Below are 19,268 nucleotides of genomic sequence, written 5' to 3' on the forward strand. Positions count from 1 at the left end.
CCCCATGCACATTAGCAAACTTGTTTTCTGGGAAAAAAATTGTACAGGACTGAAAGAGTCTTCTTTGTGTTGGAGCTGGAAGGGAAGAATTTTGCTTTATTCTTATCTATTCAAAGCGTTTAGAAGTCTTTCGGAATACTGCTTGCACTGAGATTATGGCATCACTGTCATAGCTAAATGGAGATAGACTATGTGGTGTTCCCAGCCACAGAACAGCTTTCTTTCAGTGTCAGCAATGCAGATGATGGGTCCTATTTCTCAGATCATCAATTAAATACATTAGCATAATAGTTTGACTGTTTATCATATAACATTTGGTTATTAGTCACTTTTAACTTGCCTTCTCTGGAAAAAAAAAAATTCAGTAGAGTTTGTTAACGGCCAAACCTGTGACAAAAACATTATTTGGAATTTAGATAGGTATTGTGTGTGTTAGATATATTCACTGGGACTTGATGCAGTGCATACAAAGCAGTATCTCATGTTCTGTGATGGGAATTTCAGATGGGTCAGTTAGCTTAGGAGAGGGCAGAGTGCAGCTAACTGAGTGGGTATCTCCCTGTCCTCTCTATAAAGGTTTCTATGTAAGCACTATATTTCTTTCTTTTTTGTATTGCTTCTAAATGATTCTCTGAATCAAAAGTTTCATTACTTTGATAAATGTGTTTTTCCACCTGAGGAAGATTTTTTCCTCTTCCAGTCTGTGTTTTATGTGGCTGTTTGTTACTGAGATCTACACAATGACTAAATCAATACAAACTACCCTCTAGGCAATGAGACACCACAAGAAAGCGCAGCATCATTAAACTGAATTACAGACAAGCACTTAAGTAGACAAATAAGTATTTTGTTACGATAAAGCTTCACTTTTTTATAGCTACGATGATTGAAAATGTTTACAAAGCATGCATGGTACAGTGGTGGCAGAGGAAGAAGGCTGCAGAACATGTTCTGATTGGTAGCAAACTTCTGCGTGTGGGGAACTGGACTGGGAGCTGAGAGCCAGGGCTGTGCAGGGAGAGCCGCCCAGGGCCAGCTGTATCGCACAGCCCTCCCAAAATCAGCCCCAGCCTGGGGCCAAGGAGGAAGCAGCCTCTCAGCCACTGAGTGAGAAATGCAGCTCTTCTTTTGTGAGGGTAACTCACAGATGAGGAATGAAATCAAGGCCTCCCCTAAGCTTCTGATGACAGCTGACTACCAAGCTCAGATAACCCCAATTTAAACTGTAGTTTTTGTCACCAAGGAGAAGTGTGCAGGTCCCCAGGGACACCCTTCAGACTGATAAGTGATTTCCACTTCGGATATGCAACTGCTTCTTTCTGTTTTCTCAATTTATTTCTAAAGAGTCTCTTACCTATTGAATATTAATAGCTGTGATGATTTCTATTGAAGTAATTTGGAAAAGTCATCATCCTTTCTGTGAAAAGTTGCTGGTTTGATTTCCAGCATCCTCCTAATCAAGTTTTCCTTTCCTGTTGCTTAAAAAAAAAAAAAAAAAAAAAAAGATAAATCATGCAGTTCATCTGAAATTCCCATGGCAGAACTTACATGTTTTCTCCTTCCTCATCTGTCTGTCTTTCTGCCAGGACTGTATACGGACACCTTTCTTATAAAACGCAGGAGCAATACTGAAATCCCTGCTTGAGTTGATGTAGTCTTTGGCTCATCTCCCTCTGTGGGAGATTAGCCTTCTGCTAGGATCAGATATTTAATCTTTATGGTTTGCAGCTGGAATAATTATTTAGAGCAACAAAACACTGAGCAAGTTTCAAGATAATCTTAAACAAGGCCCAAAGCTTTTCTTTGAAGTAAAGCCTTCTTTCTTCTTTAAGGCTGCATAGCCGAAGAAAAAAAAAATTCTTCTTTAACTGAAAACTCACCTAAAACCAAAACATTCTAGCCCTCTGTAAACATACCTAGGCAATAACTCATATATGTGCTGAGCACACGCTTGAATTTCTCAAGCAAGAAATCAAATGTCTATAGATGTCACAGATGTGTCCTGTTCGGTAACCATGTATAAACCACTCTGTCCTGGTTGTACAGTGAGAGACACGGCATGTTGGAACTGTGCATCTGCATTGCTTGCAACTTTTTAAGGGTAAATTCTTAATGGGAATTGAATGGCTGGAAGCAATTTTTGGGTGACTTTTTCAAAACTGTTTAGCATTGGATTAACTTTGCTTCAGTTGACAGAAATCCAAGAATTCATTATTGATTTACAAGAGACCAAATTAAGCCTGTGATGAATGCTCCGGAAAACACTTTCTTGGTCATAATGCATATTCAAACTGTGATCCAAAAATGACTAGTAGCCTAAAATGTGTGGAACGATGCAGCTATGTACATGGATCTGGACTCTATTCTTCACTTCTGCCAGTTGAATTGCGTTATGATTTGCTACATTTTTCTTCTCATCATTCAATGTCCTCACATCACACTCCCAATTCTTTTCAAGTCCCCTTCCTGGTGAAGGAGAAATCACTGGCATGGTCTGAGCAAGCCCACAAAAGAATGGATTCATTAAGGAAGGAGTGGAGCTAAATGGGTTTTATCCTCTCATTAGCACCAGCGTAATGCCTACTCCTGAAAAATCCGTCTCCACACTTATTTACCCCCAGCCTATAGCAGTAGCAGGTCAGGTACTATGCAGGGGATTTTCCAGTTGCAGGGATCTAGCATGCAGTGTTTAAAGAGCTGCAGAAAGTAAATCCTTCTGCTGCTTGGATAGCTGCCAGTGCCTTGAATCTTGCAGGCCCCACTCTAAATGAGTATATAGGTCTGGCCAAAACAGAACACTTGCTTACACACCTGTATACACTGTATGCAGCCATATAGTTTAGCAGGTATTGTGTTTGAAGAAGTTGTACATATACATTCCTATAGCTTTGTGTAAAAGTTAACCATGGGAGATGTGAGTTAAATGTAAGCCCTTTTGAAAACTGCACTTATGTACTTTTTTGCTTATAAGGAACTTTATATAAACAACTGTAGTTCCTGTACTACTGTTAGTTGGCCAAGAGGATGGAGAAATGATGTCTGTTACTCTCCCATGACGAAAGAAGTGCCCCATAGGGCAAACAGTTATGATACGATTCTTGCTGTGAAAATGTTTGGGTGCTCTCTGATGAGAGAATGTTGCACAAGAGGGAATGAAATGTTCTTTGTGTTTAAATGAAAGCACAAGTGCCATTGCCTATCAGCCTCACGAGTTATGGCATCTTACTTTTTTTCAGCTTAACTTGTAAAAGTGAGTTGGCTTAACAATATGATCTGAAGGATCTACAATGCATTAAAACTGTCAACATTGCTAAATATCAGAATTAGAATGAAATAACTTACTTTCCTTAAATCGGGTTGGGAGGGAGGCCACAGAGGGTTTTGTTATAAAAAAAGCTCCTCCTTTCTGTCTGAACTTTGGTTTTCTATTCTGTTTCTGCCACTTTGAAATGGGCGAGGCATGGTGAGAAAGAAGACAGGACAGGTCCCATCCAAACAGGCGCTCTGCTGGTCGATGCTAGCTGGAATTTGTGTCAAGGTCATGGGAAAGGTCAATGACCTAATTTGTTTTTCTGTTCTCAGAGAGCTTCATGTGCTCCAGAAAGAGGAGAGAAAAAGGCACAGCTTTTTGGGCAGTGTCCTAGCGCTATGAATAAAGTGCTCGGTGTCACCCTCTGAGCACTTGTGCAGAAAGTCCTTCCATTTCTATAGCTATGAATATGAAAGGCCTTCGCTGTAGCCACTGCCACTGATCCTGTAGAGCCAATAATGTGCACAGAAAGACTGTGTTTCTGTAAAGAGGTGTGTACAATAAAATGCCTGTTTAGAAACTGATATTCTCAATATGTTATTCATGTCTGGATATGACCTGATCCACGTAAAAGGGAATGGTTAGGCAGGGCAACACAGTGAAAACACCTCTCAATTCTAGAGGAATTTGCTAGTGTTTGGACAGGAAGCATATCTAGGATCTTTTAAAATCCTCTAGAATTTGTACGTGTGCCTCTGGTAAAGCTGGTGTCTGAGGTGGCTCAGCCTGTAACTTAGTGCATCTTCAGATTTAGGAATCAGTTGCACAGATTAGCTAAAAAGAAGGCTTAGCACTGTCAGCTAAGTCTACTGTTGGAGCAGACATCAGGATTAACCCAGCATGCCTTCCCACCTCACACTGCACTGGTGTATTACACTCTTATGCCTGAATTGCATTAGAGTGAGGTAAAAAGTAAGAAAAAACTCAAATTCATTTTTTAGGTGGCTGGCAATGTTTCTGCCTGTCTCTGAGGTGGGTTATTGTACATCCTCCCCTAAGAAGGAGTCTGAATTTAGCACCACCCTGCATCAAGTGCACAAGGTCAGGAGAATGGTAGAGCACAAAAAATATAACCCCCACCTTTCTGTGCATTCGAGGTGATTCTCATAGCTTTTCAAGTGCTGCTTGGAATTAATTGACATAGTTCATCTCAAGCCCAACAGAGAGTAGATCTCATTCAGTATTTTTTAATGTACATGATATTTGCTCCGTTTATTTTGATTGATTAACTGGATTTATCAAATAAATTTAGTAAGAACTCGACTTAGAGCTCAAGGAAATCCCTAGCACACTGGGACACCAAGTCTGGTTTTTTCCTTATGCTCAAGGTTTTTCAGGATCTTTCTTTTTCCCCTGTTGCTGGCATTTCTTCCCGCAGTTAGATATATCTCACAGGTATATTGTCTTGTGTCCTGCCCTTATAGCACTGTATTGAAGTTTGTTTTTAAACATCTTTGTAAAGAAGCATTGTTTTTAAAGTCAGTCATTTCTATACAGATCAGAAAGCGGTCTGAGGAATCATCAGCATCAGGCACTTAAAATAACCTTTAATGCATTCATTAAGCCTTCATTTCCTTTAACTGTATGTATGATATTTGCATGTGAATGTGAGGTTGTGCCCTTCATTTCTTTGTGAACTTCTTGGTAACTCTAAATGTATTTTGTTTCCCTGGACAACTCAGAAGGAAAATAGTAAGCTGCAAAGAAATGGCGTGAAGCAGAATAAAATGTTCCCTTCCATCAAGTGAGTGCATCAAATCCTACATGCAGTTTACCTTCAGTTTTCCAAAGGTGTAGAAGTGAGTCGATCCCTTAGGATTTGGTAACATTGATCTGGATTGAGCTAAAACAATCCAAGGTGGCAAGCATCTGCTCTTGAAACATTTGGCTGAAGGTAGTAGAGGCTGAGGCCCAGTTCTGCTTGCAGCCCTAGAAGACCTGGCAGTCAGTATGACCCAGATGTGCCAGGCCTGCGAGGAGGAGGGATGGGTTCCTCCAGGAGCCTCCTACATTGGGCAAGCTTCACCTGCTTACCGTGCTGGAGATTCTTGGCAGGGACTGCTTAGAAGCCCATAGTCACTGGGTGCTCAGAGGGAGAGAACGGCACATCTGATCCCAGAGTGGGTCACAGACCTGGGAAAAACAACTAGCAGCTCAGGCCACATCTCTGGCAACTCAGGTTAAATAGAATCTCAGTGTATTGATGTATTGATGTTGCTGTTAGACACCCCAGCTTCTGCCATTTTAGGGATATGCTTTTCTCTAGTATCAGTATTGCTCACAGTCTGTTTCTCAAATGTGGGCTTGTTTGCCATCTGTGAGATTAAGTACTGATGTAGATAGATTAAATAGCTCACTGACACTCTGCTTCCATTTCTAATGTGCTAGTGTATAAATTTACATGGCCACAGCATTCCCTAATTCAGTGTTAAGAATAACATCTTTGGATGTAGACATTAGTAACATTAACTCCTGCCTTCCCCAGTATGGCAAACCACTATTAGTGGCATTAGTATTGTACGGCAAGCAACTACCAGTAGCATTAGTATTCTATTAGCAGATATTTCACAGGGAATGAAATTCACTTAAATTAGAGAAGACTGAAAAAGGTAATACAAGAATTAAATATTAATATAGTTTTCTCATGAAAATATTCGGAGGACACATCAGAATCATCAATTAACTTTCCTCTCTGTTTGTGGAGTATCTGTGATCATAATTTTCTCCCATTCATTCCTTATTTAGTGAATTGATTATGAATATTTGAAAGTCAAGCTGGGCTGCTGGGTTGTCATTCATCAGAGAAGTCACACGGTACTTTCTACATATTCAAGTGTTTATAAAGCAGATCCTCACGTGGCAATTTCAACAAATTCTTCATTTTGCAGCTTTGAAACTTTTTTTTAAAAAATATTTTAAATAGTTATTCTCTAATTAATTTTAAAAACAGTGAAATTTGTGTATTTGGGAAGGAATTCATTCTCTTGTTTGCAACAGTGCCGATTCTACCAGATGAAATCACTCACACTCAGGAATGACCTAAAATAGAAGAAAGTAATGGTAATGCACACCTTCCAAGGTGATTGCTTGTGTCTGAATTTGAATTATACTCAGCTTTTCATCAAATTTAGGGAGAGAATTACCTCAAATAACTTTAGTACCTCCAAAGGTACATCCATTTTACCCTCTCTGGACATATCAGTCAATTTGGAATCAGTAGCAAGGCTGCATAGGCTTAGTCGTGTTGGTTTCAGATGGCCAACAGTGGGTGAAGTGGATGGAGCTGAACAGTGCAAGGCTCAGATGTCACACTGGCTGCTTGTTGCATCCATTGCAATCTGAAAGTGAAGCCAGTGACAAAAAAAGTACTGCTTAACAGCAATGAGCAGCACCTGCTTCTCTAGTTTTGCGTTAAATTTGAGCTCTCTGGGAGTTGGTTTTTTTCTTTTGTTTTTTTAACTGAGTTTTTCAAGTTCAAATGAAGCCATTTCCACGAATCACTAATTTAATTCTGCTTGGAACAAAACACAGCTTGTTCAGACAATTGCAGGCTCCTTTTTGGTTCGGATCATGTAGCATTATCCAAAAATACTGGGATCACTTACAAAATTCACACACATGGGAAAAATAGAGTGCTTTTTGCCTTTGAAAAAAATCTGATCTTGGTATACATTCAGACTTCTCAACGGAGCAACAGGGTGTGTGACTCAGATCAGCAACTCCAGATTCATGATATTTTAAAGTCTCGTAGAGACTCTCATGAATTCTGAAAGAAGTAGCAGATACTATTTTATCAACTCTAGAAGAGAGATAAAATGGGAAATAAGCTCTGCATCTCAGAATACTATTTTCAAGCACTATTATCTTCAGAAGCATTTGAAATACTCGTGTCTTTAGGGAGTTTATAATTCTAGAGTGTCTCCCAAAATAATATTGGATTTTTTATTTAAGGCTTTTCAAAGCAGCGCAGAGCACTCACTCTCAGAACATCCAGCATCTGTAAGGCAATTTAGGCTTACAATCCAAAAATGGCGGTATTGCTAGCCAATATTCAAAGTGTAGATCTTTGCAACAGTGCAAGGAACCTGATGAACTGTTGCAAAGTGCACACCAAAATGCCAAGCCCTGATCCTTTTTTTTTTAGAACAGATGTAGCCTCATGCTGTTGAATCTTCATATTCAAATGGACACATGAGAAATGCACGGGATTTAGCACATTCCTTTGGAGCAGTAAGTCCAAGGGCAAGTTGAAATAATTAGCACTATTTCTTAGACTGTTATCAAAAATAAATTCATACTGCATGTTTTTGTCTCTCAGTTTACTACAACACAGTTATAGAGCCTCACTGTTTGTCTCCTTCAAAGTATATGCAGTAAAATGCTTTTTGTAGCAATTGCAAAGACTGTTCAGCTGCAGATCAGGGGTGCTCTGTGCCGTACAAAAAAGGAACAAGGACATACCCTCTAAATGGAACAAAGCAGAGAGGCACTGTGTTTGAGCTGCACAGTCCTGTTAATTTTAATAACCATTTAATTTTCTGTACAGCACTGGAATCTGCAACTTGGCTTTAATAGTAATGCAGAACTGCAAACGTGACAAGGACTCCACAGACATTATCAGGATACATCCTGGGTCCCAACGGGCTTTCAGCCTCACTGGCCGGTGGAACAGCTTAGGACAAGCATAGAAAGACAGGCAGCAAGCTTGCCATCTATCCTGATTATCATTCTGTTTTAGTTTACTCTGTATTCTGATTTATTCATTGTATTTAAAGTAGGAAAGTGTACTAGCAATCATTGCTGCTTTCTTCACTGATTTTGATGCCATCCTTTAAAGACAACCCAACAGTGAAGGGCTGGCCCGCCTGCCAGCTGGTAAGCTAGGTGATGATAACTACTCCAGAAATAATGATTTCATGAGCTGAGAAACAGCGTGAAAGTTCTCTTCAGAAATATGAAAATGTTTAAAAGGTGCTATCTTACGTTTTTTGCCATTATAAAAAGTCTCTGGCTTTTAGCTTTAGACTGCAACACTGCAACTATTAATCTGATAAATTCCAGTCTCTATTTATTGCAGAGCTAGTAGAGACATTGGCTTTTGCAGAATTTATCAACTATTCACAAGTGTTAATGTTTGCAGAGTTGCTTGGCTGGGGTATGCATCTGCACAGCTATTTGGAGAGAGATAAAGGCAACTTAAAAAAAAAAAGGCTCTTTCTTTCTGCTATGATATTATTAGTTTCTCTATGGATGGATTCTCACTTGTCTGGGGTTATTTCATGCCAAAGATCTAATGTGTTGTACTTAAGATATTACTGTCTTTGGAATCAGGGAGATGACAACAGACCATTTTTTTCCTGAATTAAGCATACAGTAATGTTTCTCAGCTGCCTATACCTCTCTTTTTCTTTACGTTTCTCATTTCAAGTCTGCTTAATATAGATTGCCAGAGAACAACAACAATATCTGTTCTATGATAACCTCAAAGATTTCAAATTAATTTTTTCCACCCTGGAACACAAAGTATGGTCTTTGGAAAATATCACAAAATAGAACTGTTACATTTCTCAATTTTAAATTGGAAAAAGGTCACATTTTTTGATTCACTGTTTTTCCTTTTCTCTCTCTGATTGGAAGTGGTTTGCACCACAGGAATACTCACATTTAGAACTCGTTGTATCTGTACTTCTTTGGAAATTATTGTTTTGACAATGCAGAGTAACCCATGGAAATACATTTAGTCAAAAGTTTCTGGTTGTCTCTCTCTTTTCAACACTGGGGCAAGTCTGGTGATAGGGAAGGTCTTTTCATATTTCCTGACGCATCTGTCAAGTGTGATCTCTCTCTCATTTATTAATCAAATTTTACTGCAAAGTCATTGTGCCATGGATGAATATCATCCTGCAAATTAAGGCAGTCCAGGACTCTCCAGCAAGAGCCTTTCCCTAGAAATTAATAAGGGAATTGTTAGCTTATTCATTCAACCTGGTGTATACTAGGAAGACAAACTCCAGATTAGAAACAAGGTTAGAACTTTCTCAGAATTTGCAAAATGCAGGAATTTCTCTCTTGTTTGCTGCCTGAGGTTGAGCTCTCCAGGCCCTGCGCTTGGTTGCCTTGGTTGTGTACACTTCTGGTTCTGCTCAGGGTCTGTGTGGACTTCCGTTCTCTGTTGGTTTGGGATGCCATCAGAGCTGTTGAAGCAGGTGACCTACTCTGACTCTTTGTCCCCATGTTTCCTGCTCTAGAAGCTGAGCACAGCTTGCTCATTTTTCTTCATCAGACCCCCTCCTGGCCCTCTCTGCAGGATCTCATGCACAGGTCAGCTTGCAGAAGGGTGCAGTACTGCTCCTGTGTGCCGTGCCCAAGCCAAGCAGCAGTCCCAGGACTCAGACAGACAGGGGAGCCAAAGGGTCGATGCACTAGCACAGTTGTACTCCTTGCTAAAATATGACCCTGCCATTCTACTTGCCAGCATCTTCATTCTGACCTTTCTGTTGCTGGCACATCATATGGGCTCAAAGTAGTTCCCTAGGACAGGTGGTATAAATGCTACTAATAACTTGCTTCTCCATGTGTGGTTGCGAGGCTTTTGTTTGCATGTTTGCTTGGAGCTAACATTAGAAGAGGTTGGAAAGACAGCTTCCAAAATAAATCTTTCTGAGATCATTTACTACACATGACAGATTTACATGCATCTATATAACAAGGTGTGGGAGCTTTGCAGTACTTTTCTAAGACACGTAAGCTCTGCCTTGAAATGGTGGCATCAATAAATAAATATACGCTCATAAAACTGAATTGATAGTCATTGATCCCCTGCTACACCGAAGATTTACATGGCAGCCTACTGTGTTTCTGTCTGGTGGCTGTAATTCTTGCTCGATTCCCCAGTCACCTGATCTCAGTGTTTTCAGTCTTGCTTGAACTGGAGGTGGGCGCCTGACCTCACCGATGTCACTGGTAAACCCCCTTTATGTTCACCAAGAGAAGTTTTCTCAGCCCTTTTATGCAGATGAGGGGTTTGTGTGCATCTCTTCAGCAAAGAAGACTTTTGCATCTCTAAAAGAGAGCTGTGTTGCAAGGACAGCAGCATGAGAGATACTACCACTGAGAATCATGTAATGGCAATCCAAGGCAATGGCACAGAGGCCTCTGAAGAGGGACAAAGTGTGAGGGGTGCTGCACTAATATTTGTAGCGCAGAGGGGTTCAGCCCAAGGCCTGAACACACAGATTTCTCCTTGCTTGTGTGAGTGATGTCTCCACTGGGAGGCGTGTCTCATCAGGCCTTTGATTTCAGTTAATGCTATTCTTTTATTGTTTCCTGAGAGCTCCTATATGGCAGATTTATTTACCGATATTAGTTGTGCAAATATACTAATTCTATAAACAAATGGAAACCTCTCCTCTGCTACACTGAGTAACGCAACCAAGAAATCATTTCTCTAGCAAAGGGTCTCCAGCAGTAAGAAATGTCTTTTGGTTTCAACTATGAATGTTACTCCTCATACCAGGCTCTGTTGCTACCTAATACTGCCCTGCAAGCAAGACAAGGGATGAAGAAAATTTACCTGCAGTTATCAGTTCTGTCACTGCAGACCCTACCTTATGGACTTTAGAGAAACTAACAAATGAAGGTTGTGAGAAGCCTCTCATACTGCTCATGCATCAACACAAATATCTGAGGTTTGTCTTATTTATTATTGAGTTTCAATAAGATGACAGTTTAAATAACCTAAGAAGTACAACAGATGGAGAATTTATTGTGCATTTACTGAGAAGAAAGAAACAACACAGCACTGAATTATCAGGTGAGAGAGAAAAGAGACAACATCTGTGTCTCTTCCTTACAAGGAATGACTCTATGTAGTGGTATATTTCAGGAGTGTAATTACCTTTGTCCCATGCTCCACCTTGGATTATAAAGAGAGAAAAAAAGCAAACGTTCAAGCACAGATGATAGCAGAACCTGGTCCTACAGGGATGCTGAGGGACCAAGTTAATAAAGTTTATTCCTACTCTTCAGGTCACTGGATTTCTCTAATATCACTGGAAGAATTCAAAAGTAGGTGACAAGTACGGCTTTGCATGTAGAATATGTTTTTGCTGAAGAGATTTATTGTGCTTAGACGCATCATTTACCCAAATGAGCAAGCAACTGTATTGTAGAAATACAATAATTGCATAGCTATAGATCCTGTGTTCACTGCTTCATCTTCAGATGGCTGTGTGCAATTTAGTTGTAAGACCTTTCAAGCCTGGTAGAGCAAAAGACATTACTGGGAGGAACTGCTAAATGGAAGCATGCAGTCTCAAAGTTTTGTTACCAGGCCCTTGAGATTTAGCTACAGAAAGCAGAACTGAGATTGCAGACAAATGTGTGTGGAAGTGCACGGGCTCTGTAGTTTGCACCAAATCCTGTCTGAAGAGGTTTACTGCAAGAGACAACACAACCCATGGGAGCAAGATGTCAAGGTCTTTCCTTATACATACAAGAAAAAGACCACGGATTTTCCTTTTATACCTTTAATATTAGGTAATAACAAGCCATTGTGAAATAATCTTAAACAGATCCTACTGAGGGGTTTTACTAATGCGGAGTCCATGTTCCATGTACACACTTATTTGGTGCAACCAGTATTTGCACAAGTCCTGGTCTGGCTCCAAAGGACAAGTCTCTGAGAAGTGCTGGAGAAGCAGTTGGGCCCCATGGCCCAGCCAAAAGCAGTTGAGGTGTTCACTGCCTGACCTGAGCCCTTGGAAAATATCAGGTGTAAAGTTGCACTGAGCCAGCCATCTTGCAGGCCCAGAAGTGGTTTCCTCAATGGAAATGCAATGAAGGACTAAACTTCTTTTTACAACAAGGGATTTTTATTTCAGTCTTGACTGATAAAAATTCATAGCTAAGGGCTTACTAACCTCCTGTTTTAAAAGATCTTCTGGAACTTTGAACAGATGTGATTGTTCCGCAGAACTGTTAGAGACAACTGTGTAGACTACAAAATATAGTTCTGCACTGCCTAAGGCTGAAGATAGCTGCCACGGATACTTCAGCTCAATAGGAGATGGAAGGCAGAGCTCACAGCAGCACTTAGTGCTATAAGAGGTTGTCCCGGACTGAGCAGAATGGAGAATATAAGAAGAATATAAATAGAACTAAAATTTAGCTATCAGTAGCAGGTAAGGTTGATTGGTCAACTGGTTATGAAACGCTACAACTTCTTAACCTCATAATTTGCTTCATAAGGACTTAATGGGGTATAATTCTGTTTCCAAAAGTCAGTTTTGTTGAACGATTTTTGATAATGCATATAACATCCAAACAATATTGACAGGTATCACTGGGGTGAGGCAGAGGACCAAAAACACTGCAGGATATAAATATTTGGAAGATGATGGAAAATATGCTGGGGCCAATTTGCTTTCTATTTATATCAGCAAATTTGGAGGTTAACTTCAATTAATGTTGGCATTAGAATTACAAATACAGGAAACTAATGGGAGAGAAATGAGATGACTGAAGCTTTTATGCCTACTTTTTGTGGTGCAGGAAGGTAAAAAGAAAAACAAATTCAGAAACTAAAATAGACATATGAAATGATTATATAAATTAAAATCCAGAGAAGATCAGCCAGAAAAATGATAGACTTAAATGAGCATCTAAACAGCATCAGCTTGTTCCTGTGGATCTTGTGCTATTTATTGCATGGTTTGCTAATGAAAGGTGCCAGACTCACTCTTCTTACTGTATAACAACACACCAAGGGGTTCTGGAGAGAATACAAGAAGATACTAGGGTGTCTCAGAAGCATAGGCAAAGCCAAATAGTGCCATCTGGTAGCCAGGTTTTAGTCAGCAAATGCAAAAGCTGGTGGAAGGTTATGACAAGCATACCAAAGTTTAATAATGAAGAGACATTAATCCTTTCTCCCTTGCCTGATTACCCCAGCAGAAAGTCTGCACCAACCTGTTCTCTGTAAGTGATTCAATATATCTTCACTCCCACCCCCCAGGCATGCTAGTACAGCATCTAGTGTGTTTTCAGCATTGCCCAAATGAAAAATTAACAACCAAATAGAAAGAGAAATTCTACTACTTTGTGCCTTATCTTTCCAAGGTACGATCTGAGCTTAGAATTAATTTTATGCTGGCAAACTGTACTCTTAAAGAAAAAAAAAAATGTTATCCCTGAGCAGCTTCAATAGGTACAAATACGATTTTCTTCATGATGGGCTGAGCGTGCAGTTCTCTTCTTATGTCTACAGGAATACCAAAAAGTTTTACCTAAGACTTTGCACTCCTGTGTGCCTGAACGCAGGTGGAAAAGCAATAGCATATGTAGATCCCTGCTCCTAAGAGATGATAACCAAGTACTTTGAATTTAGGATTCCTCATTGTACCCTTTGATGGGCCACTCCCACCACTAAACATTCTTCATAGCGTTGAGATCAGGATGAATAAAGTTTGTGCATAGTTCATCCTACCTTAAGGCATCACCTTGCGCCTGACATAGAAAGGTCAGGACAGGGTCTCCTTCCAAAGGAGTTACTGAAGAGCAAGAGTTATCTGGTGTACAAATAGTACAGAATATTGGCCGCAGTAAAAGATCTATTAGCAATCTCACTCCAAAGCATTTGTGCCATCCAGGGCTGACTCCGAGAATGTTCTATCTGCACTGCTATAGAGAGCTTATAGTCCCTTCCACCTCTCCATTCAAGCCCATCTAGCTGGCCACATGCCACTTGCCATGCTGCCCCTCTGCTCTCAGCTGCTACTTGGCTGATTAGTGCTGCCTCCAAGCTGACATGCACAAGGCAGAGATTAACTCAAACTGAAAGACAGGTGATCTTCCAAAGACAGCTTATCCTCCAGGGACGGAGAGCTGTGGTGAGACAGGCTGTGTTTTGGGAAGAATGAAAGCTGTGCTGAGGACTGAAGAGCTGTTCTGGCCTATGAGCAGATAATATGAAGTGATTTTAGATGGAAATCTAAATCCACGGTCATTGGCTCTGACACCAGCTGTGGTGTGGCCTGCTCCAGGGAGAGCTCTATCAATCAGGGAAGATGCCTCCATGTTGGTGTTCTCCATCAAAAGCTGTAAGATGTCCACTAGCAATGGCTGTTGGTGAAGGAGAATGAGCTCTCAAGGGAATGGTTACGTTCCCAAGATTCACACAAGAAATGCTCATCCCCAGCCAAGCTGCCATCTGCTATTCTTTTTTAAAGATCAAACTGTCCTTGTCCAACAAACTCTTTGGTAGATGTAGAGGTAGCCAAGATGGTGGACAGGTTGTGAGATTAAGCAATGGAAAACTGGGATGCAGATGATGAATTGTTCACCATACAGAAGTGGTGCCTATCTGTGGAAAGCCTATTTACCCTTGTCTTTGCAGCCAGCACAAGCCTGAGCAAATTAATACAAATTATCTACAGTACCCACAAAGCAAGGGAAAAAGGCAATGGAGTAGTGATATATGTACAAGAGTAGCTGTATGTCCTTTATTAGACCCTTCTGGACTGCTGGATAATGCCCTTATGAATAGCTGTAATTAACAGTAAGATCAGGGCTGAATATTTCCTAGCGACAATATATTATTTGGACCTAGTTTTTTTTTTTTTTTTTAAGAAAGAAAATGCTGCTGCACCTGCCTGTCCATATGCTCTACTCAGGCAGAGGATAGGGCCGCTTTCCTAACTGGGCTCATGTTTTGCCCGTGGGAAAGTGTATCAGCCTTATCTGAAATTCTATGCACTAACGTAGGACACTAGAAAAAGGGAACTCCATATGAAGCAGTTTTGTACATAACATGTCATTGCAGCCAGCAGCAAACTGAGCCAGTGTCTGTGGCCTGGTGCTTATTAATGCAGTCCCCTGGGTTAGGTGAGCTCAAAATTACTTTATTTCTGCATCTGTCTGTCAAGCTTGTTTAAAGCAGCAAGTGCCTCTCCAACTTTTTGTGGTCGTGGTTCTTGCTGGTTGACAGGTCACTTGAAATGAGAACATCCTCGGTTTTTCGCCGTGGGTAGAAAAGTGGGGCTGGTTTTAGACCTCACAACTAACACAGTTGGAACATCATTTCTCTTTAGGGTAGCTTCCCCAACTGCCATTAAAAGACACAAGAAAACAAGGCTAAAAACTAAGTTTCAGCTCAGCAGTAAGATGAAGGCTCAATAATAGCTCGGAGCCTGAAAGCAGAGAAGTAGGAAGCAAGCTTTAGTTTGAAAAAGTCTTGGTCAGATTTTAAGAGGTGATACCATAATGTTAGGCTTGGAAATTAGGCAGTGCTGTTGAACAGAAACCTCTCAGAAAACAGACATTACTCAAATGTTTCCAGTATTTATGTTGATAACCTATAAAAACAAATATGCCTGTTCCAGAATGTACTTAGGTGTTCAGTAGGAGCTGACTCAATTGAGTTCCAGAGAAACTTTTCTGTGGCACAGAGAAAGGTGTTGAATGTAACTACAATTTGTATTAGGGAAAAAATTGTGTGATATTTTCAACCAGTCTACACATTTACAGCAGGAAAAGACTGCTGGGTGTGCTATGTCAACCTACTGAAAGTCTGTAACTTTCTGTTGGAATAGTGGAGGTACTCCTGCATGAATAACTCTCCTTGATGTGTATTTTTTAATCCTTCAAGAACAAGATATGTAAATCTGCCTAGCTAGGATATTCTTCCTCCCCTCCATACTTAAATGGTTTATGTCTTCACAGCAGGAGTGCTTCTGCAATGGCCTGTTTGTTATCAAGCTGAGCTCTGTAGTGTAAACCTCTTTAGTTTCACGAAGTACGACATTCACCCTTCTGTTTTCTCATTAGGTCTCCATCCAGCTTGCCCAGTCCTTGTGTGCCTGTTTTAAATAAGTGTGACAGAGACTCCTGACATCACTGGCTGGTGCCCTTGTCAGGTATTGCTCTCAAAGTTCTCTAGCAGAAGTGGGATGGAGTTGGCACCTTCAGCTCAGCAGCAGTACTGGAGCCCTACAGGAAATATTTCAGTGAAACTTGAGGTGATGGGTGGAAAAGGCAAGAGGGCTGGGGATGGAAGACACTTTTTTTGTTATTTTAAACATACATACTTGTCTTAATTCATAATGGAATTTGGGTGGGAAGCGCACCTGGGAAGACAGAAGGAGAACCTTATTTTTATTATGAGAATATGTACTAATTGTGACTTAAAGCAAAGAAGGAGAGAGGGATTGTACATGGTAGAGAAGACACCTTCAGTGGAGGTGAGTAGAAAACGGGCAAAAGAATACTACATTTTTCATATTAGTCAATTGAAAATATACCTATTTCTCCTCTATTGCCTGAACACCATCTGTCCAGGCAGCCTCAGAGCATTCAGGTTTGGCTGTGCTCCTGTCAATAGCTTTTGTGGTATGATTCTAGCACCAGTTATTTAAACTTGTGTGAACAATTGATTTGAGGTGGAATAAAATGTATCAGTTGACCCAAAACTGATATTTGTTTGTACCAAGCCATCTAAAAAACATACTCTTTTCCTTTCAGACATTGATTCGTATTATATTTGTGTTTGTCCAAGTACTGGAAATGCTGGGAGGCAGGATTTATACATGCAAGAAACTGAAAAAGTTCCCTTCACCCATGTGATAAGAGAACTTTATTTGAGCCTTTTCCCTTCTGAGAAACTTTTAACCTCTAGACTATGGGTGATTCTGAGCTGCAGGGTAGATGATCAGGCTCTCTGCCTGATCTCATCATGACTCAATGCTGGTGTTTATTCTGATCAGGAGACAGGCACTCTGTTGCTCCACACCCTAAGTAAATGTCCAAATGTTTATTTCTCAGTGGCTACTAGAGAGCTTCGTCCAAAATTGAATAGCTTTATCAGAAGAGACCCATATCGTAGTGTTAATTAATCTCAAACTATTTGGCAGAGATAGTTCAGGCAGCAACCCAACATTATTTGAATTTATAGAGTAATTGCTGCTGGTCTGAGCTTTTTTGAACCTAACTGTTTTTGTATTAATGCCCAGAATTTAAGCGTGCTTCACTAGCACATTGTTACCTGGGGGCCTCACAGGTAACCTTTTTGTGATGTATTCAGAAACTTCTACCATGAGTGCCAGACAGGTCTTGTTCTGCAGTAAACAATGGAAACCTGAATGGGCCCAGTACCTCTTCAGAAATAGAAGCTCTACTGCTTCCAACTATTATTCTAGCTTCCTCTTAATTTAACCAAAATGATTCAGCCCTGCTCCTGTAGAAATGGCTGTTGAGCCAGTGACCCTCAAGAGGAAATACAGCAAGATGTTTCTGGTTCTGTTTCTTTGAAGTCATGTGGGCTGTTGAAAAAGAACAGAAACACTCCTAATTCACATTGACTACCTTCTTGTTTTCACCTTTGAAAATTCCTGCTGTGCTCCTGACTACATGTTTAGGCATCTAATACCTTTGAAATACACTCCTGCGATATTTCATCATTTATGCAGCAAAGTGTACTATTTTATGTCTGACTGAATGAGAAAAAGGCACATTAAGGAGGAGATGAATGGTAAAATTCAGGTTGCTACTCTCTTGGTTCCAAGAACTAAAGATTTTTGGTAAGAGAGGAAAGAAGGGAAGGAAAAAAATTAGGGCTGTACTGCTACCCTTTGAGTCCTCTGCCAAGTCTTTTCTACTATCCCATTGAAACAAGTTGTCATTGTCTGGAGCTTTATGCAAATTATCATTAACCACAAATTGACTGCTCTATTCTGCTTATCCAGTAAACACACTTAACAGCCTCTGACAATGCACATCGCTTGCCTACATCTAGTGGAATAACTTCAGTTTGAAAAGAACCACATAAAAATCAAACTCTTGTCTATCCTCCTGTCCCTGTTCACCATGAAAAAAGCAGTAAGCAGATAGACATAGCTCAGATTAATACATGAAGTCTCAAAGTCAAAGCACTATTTTTGGTCATCAGGAAAGTTCTGCTAATTTTTCTGTTCTTCGCACCCAAATGTTATCCAGGAGGGGACCTTGAGAAGAGCTTTACATTCTCTTCTTTGAGTTCCACAGTGAAAAAAGTCTGCAGTGGTACCATGGATTAAGCAATATAGAGGGTGAGCCAATTAGAAAATCATCCGTGCCATGTGATGCAGGAAGTTCTGTGGCTGGTTTAAATACTACAATTTTCCCATAAATAGAAGTGAGGAAATTGTTGCTCTAAAACTTGAATGTGTAGCTAATTTGAGTGTGATCTCACAGAAGGTTTTTAAGGAGTTCCTTTTTGTTATTATTCAGTGATTAAGCATAGCTTGTGTATCTGAACCTCTTTGTCTATTCATTCTGCTTTAAGACTCATAGCAGCAGATGCCATAACAAGTCACTCCAGAAGATTCAAGCACAGATTTCTCTCTATTTTGGGGTTTTGCAAAGGCTTCCTCAGCCTTCAAAATTCTGCTCATTAATTCACTGATGGCTGTCATATATCTTGCATTTTGATAACTCACCCATTAACCTAGACAAGCAATGTGCAACCCTTGGCAGAGCTCAGGACCTGTCCTTAGTATAACAGAGAGAAAGCAACAAAATAGCTGGCTTCTTCCTCAAATTTGAGGCTAATAGTGCTACAGTACACTTTGGTTTTCACTGACCAGAAAAAAAGGTCGATCCTTGGATTTCTTAGTCCTAATTCTTATTTTTTTTTTTTCAGTTAATGATTTAATGAGAGCTACAGTTTTCCAGTGAATAGAGAATCATTAATCACACACTGTAAGTTCAAACAAAATCCACAGACATTTTTCTTGTTTTAAAGAAAACCCCTCCCATCCCCTCCAAAGCCCCATATTTCACAAAAGGTTTCCCACTACTCAAAGACTAAATGGCATGTCTCCAAAGGCCATGGACTCAAGGAAACAAATAACTAGATCGCCACCAGCAGTCTAAATTGCAAGTGATGTCACTGTTGAGATTTCTGCTTCCCCACAAAGGAGATAAC

General features: G+C 40.3%; 2 long non-coding RNA genes across 15 annotated transcripts in view; one reads left to right on the plus strand and one right to left on the minus strand.

The window, feature by feature from the left end:
- Window positions 1-19,268, plus strand: part of LOC110397952 — a 152,759-nt gene that overhangs the window by 66,834 nt on the left and 66,657 nt on the right. For 6 of the 13 annotated variants that reach the window (XR_002438105.1, XR_002438107.1, XR_002438110.1 and 3 more), the window contains one exon: window positions 16,136-16,224. The exons of 4 other annotated variants lie outside the window; for them this stretch is intronic. This is a non-coding gene — a long non-coding RNA (uncharacterized LOC110397952). Of the gene's footprint in view, window positions 1-16,135; window positions 16,225-18,983; window positions 19,043-19,268 lie in introns of all 13 variants that reach the window. 3 more of the 13 variants (XR_002438115.1, XR_002438111.1, XR_002438116.1) reach the window with 1 other exon arrangement.
- Window positions 1-19,268, minus strand: part of LOC110397953 — a 32,207-nt gene that overhangs the window by 7,697 nt on the left and 5,242 nt on the right. The gene's annotated exons all lie outside the window — the stretch shown is intronic.

Source organism: Numida meleagris, chromosome 4, assembly GCF_002078875.1.
Source record: "Numida meleagris isolate 19003 breed g44 Domestic line chromosome 4, NumMel1.0, whole genome shotgun sequence".
NCBI classification, from domain to species: Eukaryota; Metazoa; Chordata; class Aves; order Galliformes; family Numididae; genus Numida; species Numida meleagris.